At 35.8% G+C, this 22,977-nt stretch overlaps 1 protein-coding gene and 1 long non-coding RNA gene across 4 annotated transcripts in view; one reads left to right on the top strand and one right to left on the bottom strand.

Moving 5' to 3' along the window:
- The window catches only part of LOC141565894 (uncharacterized), a 51,996-nt gene extending 43,592 nt beyond the window's left edge, over positions 1-8,404 (bottom strand). Inside the window, exon 1 of the long non-coding RNA XR_012489175.1 lies at positions 8,163-8,404. This is a non-coding gene — a long non-coding RNA (uncharacterized LOC141565894). The remainder of the gene's footprint in view (positions 1-8,162) is intronic.
- Positions 1-22,977, top strand: part of STX11 (syntaxin 11) — a 59,706-nt gene that overhangs the window by 3,355 nt on the left and 33,374 nt on the right. Inside the window, exons 1-2 of one of the 3 annotated variants that reach the window (XM_074309629.1) lie at positions 8,880-8,960; positions 11,564-11,626. The exons of 1 other annotated variant lie outside the window; for it this stretch is intronic. The gene's annotated coding sequence lies outside the window, so the exon portion shown is untranslated. Of the gene's footprint in view, positions 1-8,470; positions 8,961-11,563; positions 11,627-22,977 lie in introns of those variants that run through there. One more of the 3 variants, XM_074309627.1, reaches the window with a different exon arrangement.

Below are 22,977 nucleotides of genomic sequence, written 5' to 3'. Positions count from 1 at the left end.
AGCTAGGAAGTGTTAAGTATCTGAGACCAGATTTGAGCTAGAGTCTTCCTGAATTCAAGGCTGGTGCTCTATCCACTGTGCCACCTAGCTGCACCCCCCCCCAATAAAATTTTAAAGCTTGAAAGAGTATAGACTTAAGAGCTAAAAGGGACAATAGAAGGCATGGAGTCTAGCACCCTCACTTTACAGCTGAAGAAACTGAAGTTGAGAGAGATTATTAGATTGCCCAAACATCAGAAAGCTAGTACATATATGAGACAAGATTTGAACTTAGGTCTCCTTGATTCCATGCCCATCACTTCATCCACTGTGTCATTTAATTTTAAACTCTTAAGAACTACAGAACTTTTAAGAACTACAGAATAATTGATATTCCATTCCTTCTTAAATTTTCATTTTTTAAATTACTACACATAACAATTTGGGTGGAGATACTAAGTAAAGAGATGAATCCATCTCTGATACCAATAATTTTTTTTTCCAAATGTTATAAAGATTGTAAAAAACCATGTTCAATATACAGTCTAGGTTCTGGGAGTCAGAGCAAAATTAGCACAAGGCAATTGATACTTATTCTCTAAATAGTGACATGGTAGTAATGGTGGATGGTTTCTGTACTTTTCCTTCCCTGATGGAGTTCTGGCTTCCATACTGGTCCCACCTCCTTGTTGGCTCAGTTTGCTTTCTATTATGGGATTTCATACCCCTCTCTTGGGGATGCCCTCCAAAAACTTATGTCATTTACTGGCCTAATAGCCCTTAGAATCAGGGAAGTGAGGGGCAATCTTCAGGACAAAGATCAGTCTAAGAGAATCAGCCATCTGGACACAATCAGGAGTCCCCTGTAAAGACATTCTTACACATCTGTGAAATGGGGACAATCATACTTATACTACTTTTACTTCAAAGGACAATTTAGGGTAAACTATTTGCAAAACACTACCTAAGTATGAGTGTAACATGTCATATCTGCAAAGCTATCCCTCAAAACCCTACTGAAATTCTAGGGATTGGAACAAATGGAAAAAACAATAATGTGGATTACTAGGAAAGGGTTGTCGAGTTTCACAAATGATAGTAAAAGTCCCTGTGGTTTATAACTGGAGCCTAGGGAGATCACTTAGTCTAAACCACTCATTTGAGAGATGAAGAAATTGAGGTCCACATAGATGTGGTTATTGAATTACTAACCCCAAAATAAAGATTCTTTGAGATAACTATCCATCATAGGCTGTCAGGTCCTTTGGTTGTTTTTTTTCTCACTAAGTATTTGTCAATGGATTAAAATAAATGAATGATCGAATATTGTTCATCTAGAATATTATTTCTTACAATGTTTGGAAAGAATTGAAATCAAAGATGTCATCCATCTGTTACTAGGAGGGAAGCTAAAGTTGTTAAAGGAATAAGTTTTAACTATCCATTGTTATAGAGAATTAAATGGGTCTGATGACTTCTTACTATGTCTCATTTAAAACAGAAGAAAACATTCAATCAAAAGGGAAGGAGAGTGCTTTAGGTTTAGAGTTTCCTCTCACTTTATTCTGGGCTTCCTTATTTTTCCTTATTTTAATATACTTAAAATTGCATTCTTAAAGATTTAAGTGGAAAGAAATTACACTCAGCATCAATTAATGTTACTCTCTCTAGGACTTTTTGAAATCATCCTGCTTATCATTTCTTATAGAATAATAATACTCCATTACATTCATATACCATAACTTATTCAGCTATTTTCCAACTGATGGGCATCTATTCAGTTTCCAAAAACTACAAAAAAGGTTGCTACAAACATTTTTGCAGATGTGGGTCTTTTTCCTTTTTCTTTGTTTTTTTTGATATACAGATCCAGTAAAGATACTTCTGAATCAAGAGGTATGCACAGTTTGATAGCCCTTTCCGCATAGTTCCAAATTGCTCTCCAGAATGGTTGGATCAGTTCATAACTCTACCAACAATGTATCAGTGTCCCAGTTTTCCCACATCTTCTCCAACATTTATCATTATCTTTTCCTATTATTTTAGACAATCTGAGAGGTATGTAGTGGTATCTCAGAGTTGTCTTAATTTGCATTTCTCTAATCAATAGAGATTTAAAACTTTTTTTATATGACTAAAAATGGCTTTAATTTCTTTGTCCTAATGATTTAAGATGAGCAAAACAATCTGATAAATCTCTATACAACTTAACTATGCTGGTCTTCAGACAACAACTGTAAAGTTTTGCTCTGATTCCTCATCAAAGTGAAAATGTGATTCTGAAATCTTGAGAGTATTGTCAATAAAGTATAAACTTTGGAAGGTTCTGCTCTGGAAAAGATTCAGGTATAAGTCTAGTGGAGATGATGCTACAAGGATGAGTCCAGTGATAATGAAAAGGAATAGGATATTAATAATTCCAATATCCTTTGTATTTGTTATTAATGTTGTTCAGCATTTCAATCATGTCTGTCTCTTCATAACCCATTTGTGCTTTTCTTGGCAAAGATACTGGAGTGGTTTTGCTATTACCTTCTCCAGACTCATTTTATAGATGAGGAAACTGAGGTAAACAGGGTAAAAAGACTTGCCCCAAATCACACAGCTATAAATGTCAAAGGTCACATTTGAACTCAGGTCTTCCCAATTCTAGGCCTAGTGCTCTATTAGGACTCTCTATAATTTATTAGGTAAAATATTCATTATGGTGTTCTGAAAGAGAGCCTGTAATGCTAGAGAATCTGAGGCAAAACAGATTGGTTTTTAATCTTTTAAATATAAACTTTTAAGAGTTTAATAAACTAGCTGACCAATAGGACTATCGTTCAAATCATTCGGTCCAGAATGACTGAGAAATAGCATTTATATAGGATTGTATCTAGCAAACCAAGAAGGTGATACAGAATGCAGTTAAGTCATCACACAGCTGTTATACAAAAAATTTATATTTCTCACAGCCTAAAGCAATAACTGGATACAGACAATGATGGGAATGGGCTTAGGATGTATACAATGGTGGGAATGGGCTTAAGGAGACTTTCCAGGAATGTATTTATTGGGAAAAATAACTGATCTTATCTGTAGAAGCACCTCACAGGTGTGACATCCAAGTAAACAGAACAGAAATAGTCAAGGTCACTCTATGCTCATGCTTATTACTGCTAGTATATGAGGCTAAGTTCTCATGAGAAACTTATAAGGGTCCTTTTTGGTTAAGCAAGCCCACTACAAAATCAAGAAGACTTGGGTCAAAAAAATTAGGGGCAGCTCGGTGGGGCAGTGGATAGAACACCAGTCCTGAAGTCAGGAGGACCTGAGCTCAAATTTGGACTCATTCACTTAACATTTCCTAGCTGTGTGACCCTGGTCCAGTCATTTAACCCCAATTGCCTCAGGAAAAAAAAAAGGCTTGGATGCAGGGTCATGCATCTGACACATTCTGGTCTGTACGTCCTTAGACAAGCCCCTTAACTTCTACGTGCCCTATACAATTCTCTAAGATTACAACCTGAAGAGAATGTGGCTACTTGTATACATCCTAAGACTTTCCTCAAATAGGAAGTTCCCTCTAATATATATAACCATAGGACTTTCTTGTCTCATAACAGGCCTCAATTTAAATTGTCCCATTCCAAAGCTATCTTTCATCTTTAAAGATCACCAGGGGAAAGGATTCTACAAACTATTTTAGCAATTCCCATTGCTTACACAATAAATTATTATTCAAAGCAGTATGTTACAATGTTGTAAGAATGATAGAAAGTTATAGTGTTGTGTTTTTACTAGTAAAGGCAAGGGTTAAACTTATAGAAGGAAAATGTAAAAGAAGAGAAGAAAAAGAAATGTTGACCTGAGAGAAGGAAGTTGCTGACTGATACTAGTACTTATTCTACCTTATTCATGTCCTTGTTACTGCCAACCACGGAGCAAGTGACTCGTCCTCCTCTCTTCTATATAGTCAATACCTGATTTACTGTCTTCTCCAAGGCAGTTCACATCTATTTCAAATATCTCATGCTGCTCTGCCAAGATTGCTTTCTCTAGCACACTTCAAACCCCACATAGGAGTGGGTGTGGTCATACCAAATACCTCCTTCCACACCCTGACTCAACTGAATTTACTCTAGAGATGGCACAATTAATACCTCATAATAGCTCTGATGTCATTAAAGAGAAGGGATTAATCATATATAATAAGAGTTCACGTTTATGTAGTACTCTGATATTTACAAAGCACTTTACATTGCATTTGATCCTTCTAAAGCCTTGTAAATTAGGTGTTATTACTATTCCCATTTTCAGAGTACAAAACTGCAGATTTGAAAGGCTGGGTCATGTATCCAGGTCCACATAGCCAGTAAATCTTCTTAATTTTCAGCACCTTCAGCACCAAACACACTACCTTGTACACAGTAGACACATAATAAAAACTTATTACATGGATAAGTAAATGAATGTTAAAGCTACAAATCAACAAAACTCGTGTATATATATATATGTGTGTGTGTGTGTGTGTGCGTGTATATATATATATATATATATATATATATATATATATATATATAATTATTATTATGAATTAGTAAATACTTTTAAGCACCTACTATTTGCCAGGTTCTGTGCTAAGTATGAGAAGTACAAAGAAAGGCAAAGGCTAGTTCCTTCTCTTTAGAAGCTCAGAGTCTAATGCAGGAGACAACAATCAAATTATCTAGTGACAAGTTATATACAAAATAAAATTTGACAAGTTATATACAAAATAAACAGAAACCAATCAACAGAAGGGAGATACTAAAATTAAGAGGGTTTGAAAAAGGCTTCCTGAAGAAGATGGGATTTTAACTTGGACTTGAAGGGAGCTAGGAAAGTCAGAAAGCAGAGATGAGGAAGGAGATTATTTTAGTCATTGGGAGAGAGCCAGCAAAAATATCCAGAGGTGGGTAATGAAATATCTTATACTAGGAAAACCAAGCTTGCCCTTGTCACTAGATGGCAAAGTATAAAGGGGGGATATGGAGGGTATCAGAAGACTGGAAAGTTGGAGGGGGGGGCAGGTTATAAAGGGTTTTATACCTGATCCTGGAGGTGAAAGAGAGTTGATTATGTTTGTTGACCAGCAAAGACATATGACTATCACGATACAAATTAGTCATAAGCAAAACTTTAAAAACTTGCATCTAAGCCCTAAAGAAGCTAGTAGCTGCATTACTTTCCCAACTTCCACATCTCTTGCATCTATCCCCTTCTTTCTTACATGACTACTATCTAGTCATCATTTGCTTGGATTATTTTTATAACAGTTTCTTAATTGGTCTTTCTAACTCAAGTTTCATCTTTTTATAAACCATCCAAGCTCCATACAACTGCCAAAATCATGTTCCGAAGCTCAATAAGCCATCATGGCTCCCTATTAGACTAAGGATCAAATTAAAAACTCTTCAGTCCAACTCCACTCTACATTTCCAGGCTTTTCATAAATTGCTTCCCTTCACACATTTATTGGTCCAGCCAAATTGGCCTTGCTGTGCCTCACACAAGAAATTTCACCTCTCCTTTCTTTGCCTTTGCACGAGCTGTCTCCAAACCTGAAATTCACTTCCTTCATATCTCTGCCTTTTAGAATTCCTGGTCTCCTTTAAAACTTCAAGAGCTACCTTTTATGTTAAGCCTTTGTTCATAAGAGCTTCATGTTTTCCACTGACATTATCTTTTATTTATTTATAGGTTATTGTCTATATTTTCACATGTGTATCTGTTGTTTCCTTTGATAAAATTTGTTTCCTAAGGCCTGTAAAAAGAAGTGTATTGAACTTGCTTTATTTTACTGATTGTCAGTAGCCCATTAAATGCATTGCATTTAATGGAAAAATAATGGGATTTTCACCTTTTTCTTGTCATCATGCAACAGAAATCACTTACACAGTTGGGTGTATAATAGAGCATTGGACATTGAGTCTGCAAAATCTGAGTATGAAATCCCTCCTCAGACACTTAGTTGTGACCTGGAGCAAACCACATAATTTGTCTCAGTCTCAGCTCCCTCCTCTTTAAAATGGAGACAATGATAATATTTACCTCACAGAATTGCTTTGAACTGTAAACGAAATGTGAGTCACTTTGCATTCCTTAAAATGCTCTGTAAATATTATCCATTACTATTTTTAGCTATTAGAAATTGCCTGTGATTCTAGAATGGATTTTAGACTCTTAAATCATTTTCTCTTTTGTATTTATCTTACGTGGATATGCCAGAACAAGGCAATGTCTGCTCTGTTGGTCTATAGGTCTCTCAGCACTGTTTTGTATCTAGAGGGGAACTTGATAATTAAGCTCAAATAAAGATGGATAAGGAGAACAAACCTCTTTGGAAACAGAACACATTGGGACAAAATGAGGAATATATGTTGAATTAATTGAATGTGAATACAAAAATTAAAAATTCTGAAGAGCAAAAGGGCACATATGCAAAGACCACATTTTGCTAGAAAATAGAGTTCTAATTCCCCTCTCCTCAACTTCTGTCTCTTTTTCCTCTCTTTCCTTTTTTCACCTCCCCAATAACAGTCTAAATCCAACCTCAGTCATTTACTAGCTCTGTGATGTTGGGCAAATCACTTAATCACTCTTTGCCTCTGTTTCCTCAATTGTAAAATGGGAATCATAATAGTACTTGCTTCCCAGGGTTGTTGTAAGGCTCACATGAGCTAATAATTATAAGGCACTTAGCACATCATTACAATAATAACTACCATTTATAAAATTTTCTATATAAATATTAGCAATTAACATCATCATCATTAATGTTAAAGGTATATACATTGGTTGTGGCTTGAAAGCCACATTTAGGAATAAGGACCCTTTAATCCTAGGATAGTAACTACTCTATGAGGCACCCACCTATTTATCTAAATTAGAAGGTAGCTCATGGGGTATTACATTTACAAGTAGTTAGCAATCAGATATGGCTATATGTATCAAAAATACATAAACAGCTAATAATTCAATAGGACTTTAAGAGTTACATAGTACTTTAGATTCATTATCTCTATTATGAGATGTCAGAAAAGCACTATAGATATTACTAAACCAATTTTTACTAAGGAAAAATCTGAGGTCTAGAGTTGTTAAGCAATTTGCTTCTAATCATACAATGTTAGTCTCAGAGGAAGGTCTCTCTAGACCTCAAATTTATTTGCCTTTTTCACTATATCCATCTCTCATACCAACTATCAAGCCCATTTTCTTCTGGATATCTTTTTTTTTTTTTTTTTTTTTTTTTAATCCAGCCACTCTTTCCCCCAAAAATAACATTCATTTTCATCTCTCTAGTTCTTTTCAATTGGTTGAGGGAGGAGGGAGCATGCAGGAAGTAAAAACTGTACAGCTCATATCAGCAGCAACAAAATGTAGTGGAAAGTTCACTGTATTTGGAATCATGAGAGGACTAGGTTCAACTTCAGACTGTGCTATTCACTAGCTATGTGCCCTCTAGCCAAATTACTTAATTTCTCTAGATCCCACTTTTCCATCTGTAAAATAAAGGATGTTGGAGTAAATAGGTGGCACAGTGGATGGAGCACCAGCCCTGAAGTCAGGAAGACCTGAGTTCAAATTTAACCTCAGGCACAACACGGCCTAGCTGTGTGACTCTGGGCAAGTCACTTAACTCCAATTGCCTCAGGGGAAAAAAAAGGCCGTTGTACTAGATTCAAAAGATGCTAGATCTAGAGCTGGAAGGGACTTTAGAGATATTCTCAAACGGGATTGCAGTGGAGACTCCTCCTGGCTCTATTATTAAATTTTTGTTTCCAGCAATTACACCTCAGAAATCAGCAAACGCTACAAAACTGAGCTTGATTTATTGTTTTGCTGATTGTCTAGACTTAAGAAAGTGATGAAAAGGTTAACAATACCAGTTCAGTTTCTAAGTGTGTCTTGCGAACATTTTTCCCCAGACGTCCAGGTGTTAAATATTTTATGCCTATGAAATTAACAAAACTTTGGGTGAATTGACCAACTCTGCAGAGGCGGGAGGACAAAGATCAGATAATTTCGTGGCCAGGAAGTGTAAAGAGAGCTAGGAATCAACAAGCACTCTTCTATAAGCTAGGCTGCAGGTAGTTGGACAGCTCATGCACCTAAGACCCCAGCCAAGCTTATCCTGAAGCAAATGCCAAACTCACCGCGCCCTCTGCAGACCCTGCTAGGGGCTGACTCTTTGCTGTCACCACCCACGCGGCTGCTACTCGCACCTCTGTGGGTTTCTTCGGCTGCTGGGAAATGAGCTGGACGCCCAACCCTCACCCCGCGCCTCGGAGATCCCACGAGGCCTGGGAAAGTCCACTGTGCTTCCACCAGCCCCTAGTGAGGTCCGGGCGTGCTGAAGGAAACCCTTACTCAGATACCCACAGAAACACGCCCCTCCACCGCCCTCGTCACTCTCGGTCCTCCTCCCAACCTGTTTGGTCTTCTATCCTCTCTCCTCTCGTCTAGATCGAGAGGTCCCTGTGGAAATAGGAACTTTGTGCGGTTCTTCTCTTCTCCCTCCAGCCCGGGGCTGATCTGCTGATCTGGGGGCGAGTGGAAACCTCACCCTACCTCACCCCCACCCCACCCCACCCCCCAAAAAAGAAGAAGAAAGGGGAGGAGAAACTAGACCGAGATTGTCCTAGTCTTTAATGGGACTGCAGGTTCGCCGCCGTCCCATCCCAGCAAGCGCACTCCTTTGCAGCTTTGACGAACCTGGACGGGGTCTCGCTGGAAGATTGGGGGCGTGGGGGCCTTGCCCTGGAACTCAGCTGGGGCACCTCGCCTGGAGCCAGTCACTAGCCCGGCAGAGGGCCTGACGAGCCCAGCCGAACCCAGAAGTGCCAAAAGAGCAGCCGGAGAAGCACTTTCTAGGCAACAGGTTTCCCCCTCGTATTCAACTCGGAGCAGCGCCTGAGAAGACAGAGCGAAAAGGGCAACGATTTCAGTTCTCGGTTAGTTTCTCTCCCTCCCTCCTTATCGCTAGTTCTCTCTGATAATAGTAGCCCACAGGACAAGAAATCGAAAACTCTCAGGCCTGATGGGTTCTGGAGAGACTGGGAGTCACTTAGGTATCTGGGAGGAGGAAGTATACTGGTCCATTGGACGATATATACCGCGCGAGAAAAAGCACTTTTAGTACTCTGATCTCGAGTCTGGAAAAATAGTGTTCTTCCAACTTTATTCTATGCAGAAGGAAACTGTGGGATTTCAGAAAGCACTAATTTCAATAGATATTTATTTCTGAGGTGATGGAGAGTTGGGCTTGTGTTGTACTTATCTTTATTAAAAGGTCACATAAAATGACTCAGTCTAGATAAAGACTTATTAATGGACTATTCGTATTATATTCCCCTTAAATACTTCATTAACAAAGTTATTTCAAATATACTTTAAAACATTCGGGAGACTAAACTTTCTGATAAATTATGTAACGAATCCATTCTATTGATTATTTCTTGAATTTCCTACTAGGCTATGTATGTATCTTTTCCATGACTTGTTCTGTCTTGACCAAATGGCAATGGGACAGGAAGTGGCCTTGAAGCGGTTCCTTCATTAGATTTTTTTTATGGAATGAAAGAAAGGAGTTTATAGTGCCACGGATGAGAGAATTCCCTACTTTTCAGAAAACTCCGCTTCCCGACCCACACACATCCAAACATACACACACTAACTTTTCCAAATTCTCTCTTAAAATAAGCAAAGATATGCTTTACTTCCTGTGATTCTTCAGCACTTATGTAGTTGGTTTGCTGTTTCTCAGCCCTGGGAGGAGTTGTTATTTCACATTGGCTTCTTAAAATGAGTCACTGTGCTGTTTAATTATATAGGGTTTTGTTAATGAAGTTTTGAAAAATTAGACTTGCTTTTTATGTGTTTCAAAATAAGACTACAGGTATAGTACATGCATTGTAAATGATGATGAGAAAAGTGACAAATCAGACTTTCATTTCCTTTGGAAAGTATCAGTTGATACTTTGTATCAGAATGAACTAAGATAACTATTAAATAATAGTAAACTCTGCTACAGGCACACCCAAAAGAAAATTAATCTCATTCTCATTTTGTTATTTTATTTTCTTTTGGATGGTGATAATATTACCTTTCTTATAATGCTAATCTTTAGGAAGTGGTTTCTAAAGTGTCCTTCTCCTTCTCTATCCATAATATTGTGGAACTTCGCTGCTACTGTGCATAACCCATACCTGAGCCAAGGGGCAATTTCATGGGCAGGAACTATCATTATTTTAGCATCCCAGAAACCCTCATTGCTATTGAGCAATAAAATTCTGGAATAAAAGTAGACACTCACCACCAAAAATGAGAAAAGGAAAGAAAGAAAGTATTTCTAAGAGAAATAAGTTGGAGTCAGTGGATAAACTATGGCAACATGACTTAATTTACCACAAATATTGGCAGATGAATGGTCTAGGTCAGTGCTTAGATATGTAGAAATGTGGTTAGGGTAGAAGTATCTTAGACAATAGTGTTAAGTCATAGACTTTTCTCATAAGTAAGCAAATATTGGCAGATGAATGGTCTAGGTCAATGCTCAGATATGTAGAAATGTGGTTAGGGTGGAAATATCTTAGACAATAATGGTAAGTCATAGACTTTTCTTATAAGTAAGTCTCATTTTCCTAACAGTTAAGACTTTCATTTGAAGAGTAAGGGCCTTTAAAGATTTTTAATCATTCAGATTCATATTATTCTTTATTTTAAAATAAATTCTCTATGGAAGCTAGGAAATAATATTTACTTCAAATTATATTGCTATTTTGAATAAAATAATAATACATGAATGACATAGTAGCTTTTATACCCCACTATGCTGATGTGGCTTCCAGAAAGTCAGGGATAGACATAATTATTTCTGTATCTTCCTCAATACCTAGCATAGAAATGTACACATAATAGGAAATTAATTAATGGTTGTTAAATCTGGTCTTAATTTGAATATAAGCTCGAATTGGCCAATATAATCATTTATTATTAGACTAGAAAACATTAAAATCTTTAGAAATACACACATTCAAATTGATAACAAAATATGATAGATTTCTCCACATTCCATGTATGGGAAACCAGACAATAGGAAATACTTCCAGTTGGTTGAAATTAACTTGACTTTCCTTAACCTCAAAATTCCTCTGCTGGAACCATGCATTTATTTATTTGCCCTGTACTGGGTTCTCATAATTATATAAAATAGTACAATGATAGCCATTACTTTCCATGGCATTGTTATTCATTTAAATTAGATTCCCTTCTTTTTCCATTTCATTTTATAAAAGAGGAAACAGACAAACAGATTGAAGTGACTTGCCCAAGGTTACATAGCTATAGTAATATAGTAAGTGTGGCTGAGCCCAGATTTTACTTCAGGTCTTTCCAAGTCCAGGTCAAGTGCTCTATTGTTGTGTGCCACCGAGGCACAATAAATATGTAAAATATCAGATCTACAATTACAAAGAATACAAAGTATTGATGTGTGTAACACATACTCACATATATATTCCTATACAGTTCACCAACCTCCTGAAATCTATCCTAGGTTAAGAGCCCCTGTTCTATCTAACCACTCTCTGATGTATAAGTCTCTTCTACATCATCTCCAGTAAGTGGCCTTCCAGTTGCTATACTATTTTTAGACTATTTTGTTTGTTGGAAATATCATCCTTATATTGAGTCAATATCTGCCTCCCTACAGCTTCCACTCATTGGTCTCTTTTCACATGGAACCTTTTGAATATTTGAAATACCTATATCATATCTCCCCCCTCAGTCTTTTTTTCGCCCAAGCCAAATATCGTTACTTTCTTCTAATCATTTTTATTTGACATGATTTTCTGTCTTCTGACACTATCTTGATCTCCCTTTTCTGGATCTATTCCAATTTGTTGACATCTATCATAAAATGTAGTAGCTGCAGCTCACTAATGTATCACTCTCCTGTTCCAAAAAGCTCCAGTTACTCCCTGTTTTATTAAAGATCAAATACAAAGGCCTGTGTTTAACATTTTTTTTTTTTTTTTAATTTTTTTCTGAGGCTGGGGTTAAGTGACTTGCCCAGGGTCACACAGCTAGGAAGTGTTAAGTGTCTGAGATCATATCTGAACTCGGGTCCTCCTGAATTCAGGGCTGGTGCTCTATCCACTGCGCCACCTAGCTGCCCCTGTGTTTAACATTTAAAGCCCTTCACAAGTTGGCTTCAGTTGACTTCTCCAGTTTTATTACACATTACTTCTCTTCATCCAAATATTCTATAGTCCAGCTAAATTGATCTATGTGCTATCCCTCATAAATGACATTTCACCTTCTGTCTCTGGGCACAAACTATTTGCTACAACTAGAATATATTCTATTCCCATCTCCATTTCTTAGAATCATGAGTATCCTCTCAAAGCTTAGTATGTATTATGTATATGTGCATATGTATTATATATTTTGTATATACGTGCATATACATGTGTGTATATTATATAAAGGCATAGTATATATAACATATATAAAAAATATTTTACAAATCTTTAAATGCTATATTTGTTGTTGCTTAGTCATTTTTAGTCATGTCTAATTTTTCATGAACCCTTTTAGAGTTTTTTCAGCAAAAATGCTAGAATGGTTTGCCATTGCCTTCTCCACACATTTTACAGATGATATACTGAGGCAAATGGAGTTAAATGATTGCTTACAGTTACACAACTAGTAAGTATCTGAGGACAGATTTGAACTCAGAAAAATGAATCTTCCTGTTTCCAGGACCAGTACTCTATTCAGCTACCTAGCTGCCTCATAAAGTGTTACCAGGATATTAATTATAATTAATTATAATTATAGATATATATATATCCCAACTCTGCAATCTTTTTTTTTTTGCTCTCTTTTGTCTATGGAGTACATAAGAGGTTAAATGATTTGCTCTATATATTTTATATTTACTTATCTAATAATCTAACAGGTGGGTCCTGGACAAATATCCCATCTTCTTCTGCACTCAAAAGCTCTTCTTAGTAGATCTCTACATGAAGTGATTAGATTCAGTCCTAGAAAACCCTAGCCTCTAATGACAGAGGTTAACCTCTTTTTCTCACTCTTTTTTGGATTATAACACTCTCCACACTGGCAACCCTGGAAAAAATTATCTAAAATTAGATTTGGCTCTTGTTTAGACTCTCCCCCCCCCAAAAGTGGGGAGTAGAATATTTAATATATATGAAAAATAGGTATGGGACAGGTATCTATTTTCTTCCACAAAAGAAATGTTTAATGTGAAATGCTTTCACCAACACAAATTGACAGAAAAGCTTAAAAAAGCAGTCATAATTTACTGCTAAATTCAGTTTAAAGGCTATTATATCTTCTGGTGGAAAATGACAATTAAACATAAGAACATGAAGCAGTTTACAGGACATGTTTCTCTTCACTCTGTGCTGTTCCCTTCAGAACATTGTGTCCAGTAAGCCAGGGTTTGAGCTCTGTTCTCTTGTATGTGGTAAATTATCAATTTATATTAGTGGAATTGGATTGAATTGTTTACATGTAAAAGGAGAATAGTTATTGAGGTTGAGTTTCTAGCTTCAGATTTTTTTTTTAATTGTGGAAGAATTGTGAAAACTGGATTATCTGAGGGAAGGTAATATTCATGTGTTGTGCCATAGTTTCCTTTGATTATTTTACCTCAGTTTCCCTAAATGTTCTACCTCAATTTCCCTGAATTGTTCTGGTTGGCAATCAGTAATTCCTCTAGAGAAAAAGAGAGGAGTCTTTTCTGAAATCTGATATAACTATAAGATGCTCTATGATGGTAGAGAAGAGCAGAGAAAAAAGAAGAGAAGAGCTATCACTATCCATTTCTGTGCCAAGAAAGGGAATGAAGGGGTTGGGAAGTGTCCTTCAAGCATTTGGAAATAGAGTGATGAGAGGATGCTGAAGAGAGGAGGAAGTAATACTGTGATAAAATCACTATCACTGCTGTGTTGGTGGTAAAATATGCAAGAGAAGAAATGCTCTCTTTGTTGGCAACCTCTCAATTCATTACACTGGGTCAAATCTCCATTCCTTCTACTCTGGCTTTGACTGATAGAAGTGAATTGTTTACATTTACATGCTGTTGTTGTTGCTCTTCCTTCATGACATCAGGGAGGTGATGCCATGACATGGATTTAAGTGAAGGAGGCTGTGCAAGTTCACCTGCCTCACTTTCCCCTTCAGAGCCATCTGGGTCCAGGATATAGATTAAGACAATTAGAGATAGCCCTGGATGAAGTGAGACACCTTGGCTTTTTTAAGGCAATGCCTTCAGGAGGCCCTCAGTTTAACTGAGGCAACACCCATTCAGTGATTACAGCTAGGTAGCAATTGAGCAATTTCCTCTTCCACCTAGTCCAAAAAAAAAATCTAAATAAACGAATGAATGAATCTGGTAAAGGAAGATCCTCAGGGTTTCTGGACAAAGCTTGACATTTACATGCAACTTTAAGAGGTTGAGGTAGGTAGCTTCATTTGTAAGCAGCATCAAATGTTCAAAAGTTGAAAGAATATATGCAATCTTCATCCATAGAATAGATGGTAAAATTTTTTTTCTTGGAAAGCAATTGCAATGATTTTTGTGGAGGGAGGAGGGATTTAATGTACTTGGAATAATCATAGTTCAAAATTAAGGATTTCTCAATGGATAGTCATATATAAATTGTCATCTTGAAGCATGTGTAATGCCAGAAAAACTGAGGTAAGAGAGAGATTAGAGAGTTTTTAAAATTTTATTTGGATTTCTGAGAGGGAGAGATTGTGCTGGGAGCATGTTGCCCCCAGGGCTGATGTCCAAAGCATCCAGCATTTCTAATGTGTGCTTCCCTTGGAGTATATACGCACATGGCTCCAAGGTACCAGGGGGTAGACTGAGGCAGAGGAGGAGTCAGAGCACTGAGAGTGGAATGGACTATTCATCCAGTTCTGACAGAATAGGGGGAGGCACCCAACATTCGGATAAGGAGGGAAGGTCTGGGATCATGATGTCTAAGGTAGGTCTTTCTTTTTATCTGAATCATGATGATTAGGAGGGGGGATGTTGTAATTAGCCAGAACAATTCAGGGAAACTGAGGTAGAATAATCAAAGGAAACCGTGGCATGACATAGTAGAAAAAGTACTAAACTTGGAATCAAATGAGATGATTTAAAATAAAATCCCAGCTCTGCTATTTACTGTTTGTTTTCTTGGGCAAATAATTTTTCAAAACCTCTTTTTCACTCAACTGCAAAATGAGAGATTTGAACTAAATTATCTCTAAGGTTCTTCAACCTCTAGATCCTATAATCTAGCCTTCTATCTGTGGCATTGATAGTTTGGGGGTTTTTAAGTTCTTAGGGGCAGGAGATTCATCAGTAAATTTATTAAGCTTCTGTTGTGTGCAAGAAAATATATCTGCATTTTAGATGATACAGAGTTTAGATGAGATGTGGTTTACACCCTCCAGGGAGATAAATACAAATATAACTAAATATAATGTACAATATTTCCTGATTACTACATATAAAAGTACAAAGCAAAGTGGAGGTATCAGGGCTACTCCACTATTAATTAGACCAGCATTTAGAAATGTTTCCATATCTGATACATATTCTTATACACATACATGTATAAACACATGTTTAAACATGTGTGTGTGTGTGTATCCGCCCAGCCTCAAAAGCTTATTAGGTATACCATGCTGGGCAAGTGACAATTTTTTTTTTGCTTCAATTTCTTCATCTATAAAATAAAGATAATAATAATACCTTCTTCTCACGATTGTTGTAAGGCTCAAATGAGATAAATTTAGTAAGGCACTTATGTGAATTTGACAGCACTTTATAAATGATAGCTATTATTAGCTATTATGATACCACAATTTATTGAAATTTTCTGTTTTCAGGAGGAAAAATTAAAGATGATTACTGTATTTGTATATAGGCTAATTTAGTATATAAAATTGTCCTTCAGCTTTCTTTTCTGACTAGCTAACATGAAAGGGAATATCCATATGCAGAAAGATATATGATATACATATGTGTGTATGCACACAAAGATAAATATATTCCTAAAAAAGGAATATATGTGTGCACATATATATATATAAATTCTATTGAATTTTTCCTATTTAATTCTCTATATTGGATTTTTATTTTCTTATTTTTTTTTTTTAAGAATCTATTTACATGGACCCTTTCAGTGGACCCTTTACTGCAATCATAGCCTTTCTTAATATATAGTTACAATTTTGTTATAATGAATATATAATTTAATAAAGTGTTCAAATATTTGAAGCAATTTTATATAACCAAAAAATATGTGTGTGTATATATATATATATATGTGTGTGTGTTTATATATATGTAAAACAAGTATAATTACTTATTTACAAATTGTTAATTGATAGTTATATTACCGTAAGAGTATGCTTATTTAGAGACACCTCAATCTGGAGTCAGAAAACCCTGAGTTAAAATCCAGCCTCAGATACTTACTAGCTATATGACCCTAGGAAGGTCACTTAATCTTGTTTGCCTCAGTTTCTTCATTTGTAAAATGAACTGGAAAAGGAATTGGTGAACCACTTCAGTACCTTTGCAAAGAAAACCCTAAATGGAGTAGCAAAGAGTTGGAACATACAACATGATGCTTATTTAGAGGAGATAAACACTTGCATATGTGTTTATATATTTATAAAGCTATATTACATATCTGTTTAATGATATGTGCACATACATACATATATGTGTCCATATTTTAATCATAAGGAATCAATTTGCTTTTCCCTATAGCTGCTTAGATTTAAACATTTTAAATGAGCCCAACAAGTTTTATTTAGTAGTTAAATAAAGTTGCTCTGAAATTAGACTTTACAACCAAGGCTGACTTTTGAGAAAGTCCCCCTTGCTACCCTTTGATTGTTAAAAATCTCTCACTGAGGTTATCACACTCAGACCTGCCCTCCCTGCTTAGCATCCCAAATTCTATATTTATCTCCACTTTCTCAATTTAAAAATTTCATGTCATCCCCTTGGGCTTTGTTCTCTACTTTCTAAAATGACAGCTAGTGATAAACTAATCTCTGATTAAACTGGTGGTTAATTGTATTAATTCTCATAAGTACTTCCATTTTAACAGGGGTTCTAGAATATTGCAAATCCATTAATCCCAACAATGAGTCACTAAAAGGTCAAACTTGGTAGGAGACAAGTAGGAGTGGTTTGGGAGAAGATGGTGGAAGGAAGTTTGAGTGTGATATCTATTAAATTGTATATCAATCATATAGTTGCAATTATCTATATGACTGCCAATTCTTGCTTACCTGTAAGAAGGTAATTGGCCAGTTAGGTTAATTAAGCAAGTAATCTCTTTTAACCTGAGGAGTCTAGATTGTTTATCTAGACTATTATAATCTAAACTTTTTGCTCCTTCTTCACAGAATGCTTATCTTCCTGGCAGTTTAAAGTGAGAATTCCCTGTCTCCCCCCCCCCCCCCCCCCCTTGGGCTCTCTTCCTTAGCAATCTTATTCATTCCTATGGCTTTAACTTCAGACACAGACTTGATTAATGTTTCTCCTATTAAAAAGTATTCAGTGATCCTTAATATTCTCTGGGACAAAATAGGAAATCCTTTTCCTGGCATTTAAAATCTTTCATAGTAGAGCTTCTATCTACCTTTTCAATCTTATTTTCACAATTATTCCACTTCACATAGTTTTCATTATGGCCAAATAGTCCTGTTAGCTATTCCCTGGACACACTGTTCCACCTGCCACTTGTCTGCCTTACCTGGGCCGACCCATGCCTGGAATGCATTCTGTCCTCACTTCCACCTCTTAGAATCCCTAACTTCCTTCAAAGCACAGTTTAGCTATCCACCCAAGTTTGATAAAATTCTTTCTCTGTATTGAAATTACTTTGTATAACTTTGTTTTTTGTTCTCCTGTGAATACCTTGTATCCTTTTAGGAGAATATAAGCACCTGTGGGGCAGGAGCCAGGTTATGAGTGTCTCTTCTCTGGTCCCCTGCATGCAACCTTGTATACAGCAGCTATTTAAAAAATATGTTTGAATGAGCTCTGTAAAAGGCTCTGGCAGTGTAGGCCTGGTCATAATAAATTGATTCGACCTGAGTCTATATCATTCTTGTCCAAGAAAACCACTTGAGGTTTAGCATGAAAGAAACCAGTGGGTGATTGAAGCAGACATAAAAGTCTGTTATCTTTTCTAAAAAGTTTTAATGTTTCTGGTTTGTTTGATCATAAAATTACCAAGTGAGGGGATTACCTACCCCATATGTCTTTTTCAAGACATCAAGTGAAGTATGTTTTTCAAATAGGTTGCAGAAAAATGGTTAGAACCCTTAGAACCCAGGTTATAGATAGATAGATAGATAGATAGATAGATAGATAGATAGATAGATAGATATAGATATATATATATAAAGATTAGCTATAACTAGGAGATCATTATACACTTCAACAATGATATTTTGAGGATGTATTCTGATAGAAGTGGATATCTTCAACGTAGAGAAGAGCTAATCCAATTCCAATTGATCAATGATGGACAGAATCAGTTACACCCAGAAAAGGAACACTGGGAAATGAGTGTAAACTGTGAGCATTGTTTTTTGTTGTTGTTTTTCTTCCCAGATTATTTTTACCTTCCGAATCCAATTCTTCCTTTGCAACAACAACAACAACAAAATTCGGTTCTGCACATATATATTGTACCTAGGATATACTATAAGATATTTAATATATATGGGAATGCCTGCCATCTAGGGGAGGGGGTGGAGGGAAGGAGGGGAAAAATTTGGAACAGAAGGGAGTACAAGGGATAATGTTGTAAAAAAAAAAAAAATTACCTACACATATGTACTGTCAAAAAAATTATAATTATAAAATTAATTTAAAAAAAAAGAAAAAAAAAAAGGATTAGCTATAAGATTATCTCCAGTCCCATACCATGAGACTGTTATACTGTTATAGAATTAAATTCTTTTGGAATAACTGTAACAACCTCATTTCAAGGGGTATAATCTTATATTTATTAGGCCAGCTAGATGGTGCAAAATATAAAGTGCTGGATCTGGCATCAGGAAGACCCAAGTTCAAACCAGATCTCAGACATTTAGTAATTGTGTGACCCTGTCACTTAACTCTGCCTCAGTTTCCTTATCTGTAAAAACAAGCTGGGGAAGGAAATGACAAACCACTCCAGATCTTTGCCAAGAAAACCTCAAATGGGATAACAACAAGTTGCACACAAATAAAACAATTAAGCAATAACAAGAAGTTAGAGCAATCCAGTACTAAATTCATCTTTAAGGATAGCAAATTGTATAGTATTGGAGTTTACGCATGTATATATATATATATATATATATATGCATCTATATAGTCAAGGAGAGGATAGAAAATAACTTTTTCAGTAAAGGACAGTAAAACAAGCAATGGAATGCAAAAAAGAAAGAAGCTGTTTTATTTTGTTTTTAATATGTTGGTGGAGGTAATTTTGCTATTTTATATATATACATATATATATACATATATATACACATATGTAAAATACATATTTATATATAATACATATATATTCAATTATTCAATTCAGGAAGTACAAAATATTATTTTGTAAATATCTCCAGGTCTGAAAAGCTTGTGTAAATGCACCTAATTTACTAATTGGAGAGAAAAAAAAAATTTGGCAAAAGATTCAAAGCCACATGTAGCTTGGTTAGTTGGCATTTGCATTTAAATATAGGGAAGTGGAACTGAAGGCATATTTGTTCAGATACAAGAGGCAGACTCAGTTTTCATTTTCCTTACAAGTGAACTTCCTTCTTTAAAATATATAAGTTGAGAAATGGTTCCAGTCTTAAATCAGAGTGAGAGCCCTGTTCATGCTTTACCTTAGGTCACAAAGAAAATATATCAAGTGAAAACCAACTTCTTTTTTCATACACATAAGCATTTTAATTATTAAGAAGATTAAGTTGAGTGCTGAGTCCATTAGACCATAGTGTCATTTTAATTACATTCAACAATTTTTTTTCATTTAACAAAATTTTTCATCTGCAATGAATATGACCATGTACTGAGCACTGGGAATCATAAAAGGCACACAAATCGTGCTTTTGGGAAGCTTATGGTAGAAGAGTCTTGAGATAGGTAGAGATGTTCACAACTGTGATTAAGGGAGAATGTGATAAGTGTTAATGTCCAGAAAAGCACTGTGTAAAATCTGAAGAGGGAAAGATCATTTTTGCTAGTAAGGTCAGAAGGTGAGCATAAGATTTTAGATAACAACTAGCCATTTTTGCAAGTAGAACAAACCACATGGCAATAGATTCCCTCTAAGAAGACTATGTGGGGTAGACGTGGCAAACTAGATTAATATTGAACTCAAATTGCGTGGCCTACCACAGACAAAAAAGAGAGGAGGAAATTATTTTCTAGTTTCATATTTTAAGTCATTATTCTTGACAGCTAGGGGCTAAGCCCTGTTTTTCATTTATTTATTTATTTTTGCTTTAAACTTTGTAATATATTTTTATTTTATTTTTTATTTCTAAATGGTATTTCCCCCCCAGTTACATGTCAAGAAAATTTTTAGCATTCATTTTTATAAAATTTGAGTTCCAAAATTTTCTCTGTCCCTCTCTCCCCTCCCTTCTTCTGAAGATGGTAAACAGTTTGATATTTATACATATGGTATCATGTAAAATATATTTCCATATTAGTCACAGTTGTGAAAGAAGAAACAGATCAAAGGGGGAAAAAACAAAAGGAAGAATGAAGTAAGTGAAAAAAATGTTTTGATCTGCATTCAAAGTCCATTAGTTCTTTATCTGTTTATGGATAGCATTTCTTTCATGAGTCCTTTGTACTTGTCTTGAATCATTGTATTGCTAAATCAGTGAAAGTCATCACACAATATATCTGATGTATACACAAAATCATTGTATACACTGTTTTCTTGATTTTGGCTCATTTTACTTTGCATTAGTTGGTACAAGTTTTTTCAGGTTTTTCCGAAGTCTGAAAATCATTTCCTATTATACTATAGTATTCTATTACATCCATATACTACAACTTATTAGCATTTTTGTTTCTAAGTTACTATTGAACTTTTCATGAGTTCTGTCAACTTTGTCAAACTTTGGTTCCCTAATACAAAGTTATAGTCCTAATCTAGTCTAGTCTAATCATTAGATCCAAAATGTGAATATTATGTCTCCCAAAGAATCCCAGATATTGAGACTCCCAGATTTAAGAACTGTGAATTTTGGAGTCACAACAAGTTAAGCCATTTAAGAGATTTTGTTTTCCTATCTGGTGATTTTTGATAATAAAACTACCTTGGATTCATTTTTGTCTGAGTCATTACATGGAACAGATAGGCTTCTAGTGCAAAGATTTCAAAATTCCAGGTAGTAGTTCTTAGCCCATAAGCAGAGAAATATTCCCCAAATTGATTCAGGCTTCTTGTGGCACAAGTTTAATATTTATTGGATTACTTGCTGTCTAAGGAAGGAGGCTGAGAGGAAAGGAGGGACAAAAATTTGTAACACAAAGTTTTGCAAAGGTGAAAAATGTTGGAAACTATCTTTAAGTGTATTTTGAAAATAAAAAAGCTATTATTAAAAATTTAAAAAACAAAGATTCTAGGATCTTTGGCAGCTTTTGTGGTACAGTGGATATAGCATCAGCCCTGAAGTCAGAAGGACTGGAGTTCAAATCTGATCTCAGACAGTTAGCACTTCCCAGCTGTGTGACCTGGGCAAGTCACAACCTAATTGCCTCAGCAAAACAACAATAATAACAACAACAAAGATCCTGATCCTGTTTTAAAAAATGGAATATTATCTCCTTTGATACTAGATGATGGTTTGTTCTACTTGATCCCAGAGGATAGAATTAGTAGAAATGGAAAAAAGTTACAGAAACAGATTTAAGCATCATGTAAGGGAAGAGGAATGGGAAGTTTCAGGAGACAATAGATCCTTCTGCACTAAAAGACTTCAAATCAAGGCTGGATAACTACTTGTTGGTAGTGCTAAAGAAGGAAATTTGTTCAGTAAGTGTTGGACTACATACTGTGTGAGGCTCCTTCAGCCTCTGAGTTCTCTGTGATGTGGGGGAGTGGAAGTTGGGACCATTATTCTATTCATTTTTAAAGAGGGTTGCTGTATTACAAGAGTAAAACTGGAATGTGACTTATTGATGTGTCTAAGCTTGAGGATATAAAGCTAACATAGCAAAAGCCATTTCCTTCAGGAAGCCTTCTCTTATCCTTCTAGCCATAAATTATTTCATCATCCTTGAAACTTATCAGGGCTGTTCATTCATCTTTAGTGTCCACCTGTCACCCAATTCTCATTTATAGCTCCAAGAAGTTGTACCAGTAAGAATTGTCTTGGCAAATCCACTAACCCAGATTGAGGATAACTGACAAGTCTCAAAGCTCTCAGTAAATTAGGGAAATGTCTACCCCAAAAATGTGAAGACATATTCCACCCAATGGAATGAGTGCATGAGAATAATTTGTTCTAATTGCCATGAAAGTGGCTGAAGTAGGCACTGTGGAGCATGGAGAGTTTGGTCAGACATAGAATGTGGTAAGTCCATCCACTGTGCCCTGAGCCATCACCAGTTGTCTTTTATCCTGCCACTGGATTTCAATGATTCTGGAAGAGAGTGAGAGAACTGACAACTTTGCACAACTCTTGACTCCCATAAATCTAATTCATGTGCAAGTTAAGAAATAGTCATGATGTCCCTAGTCCTTTTCAAAAATGAAGGTTGAACAACATATCATTCTGAAAACTTATACAACTTTGTTCTTCTAGTTGAGGATTTTTTAATTCTATTCAGCACTGGGCCTTAAACATAAATTATGTTATTTTGCTATTGTAAGGGATTTTAGGATGAAGAAACTCTCTTCCTAT

Source organism: Sminthopsis crassicaudata, chromosome 4 (assembly GCF_048593235.1).
Source record: "Sminthopsis crassicaudata isolate SCR6 chromosome 4, ASM4859323v1, whole genome shotgun sequence".
In the NCBI taxonomy this organism is placed as follows: Eukaryota; Metazoa; Chordata; class Mammalia; order Dasyuromorphia; family Dasyuridae; genus Sminthopsis; species Sminthopsis crassicaudata.
This window is presented reverse-complemented; position numbering and strand designations above follow the sequence as displayed.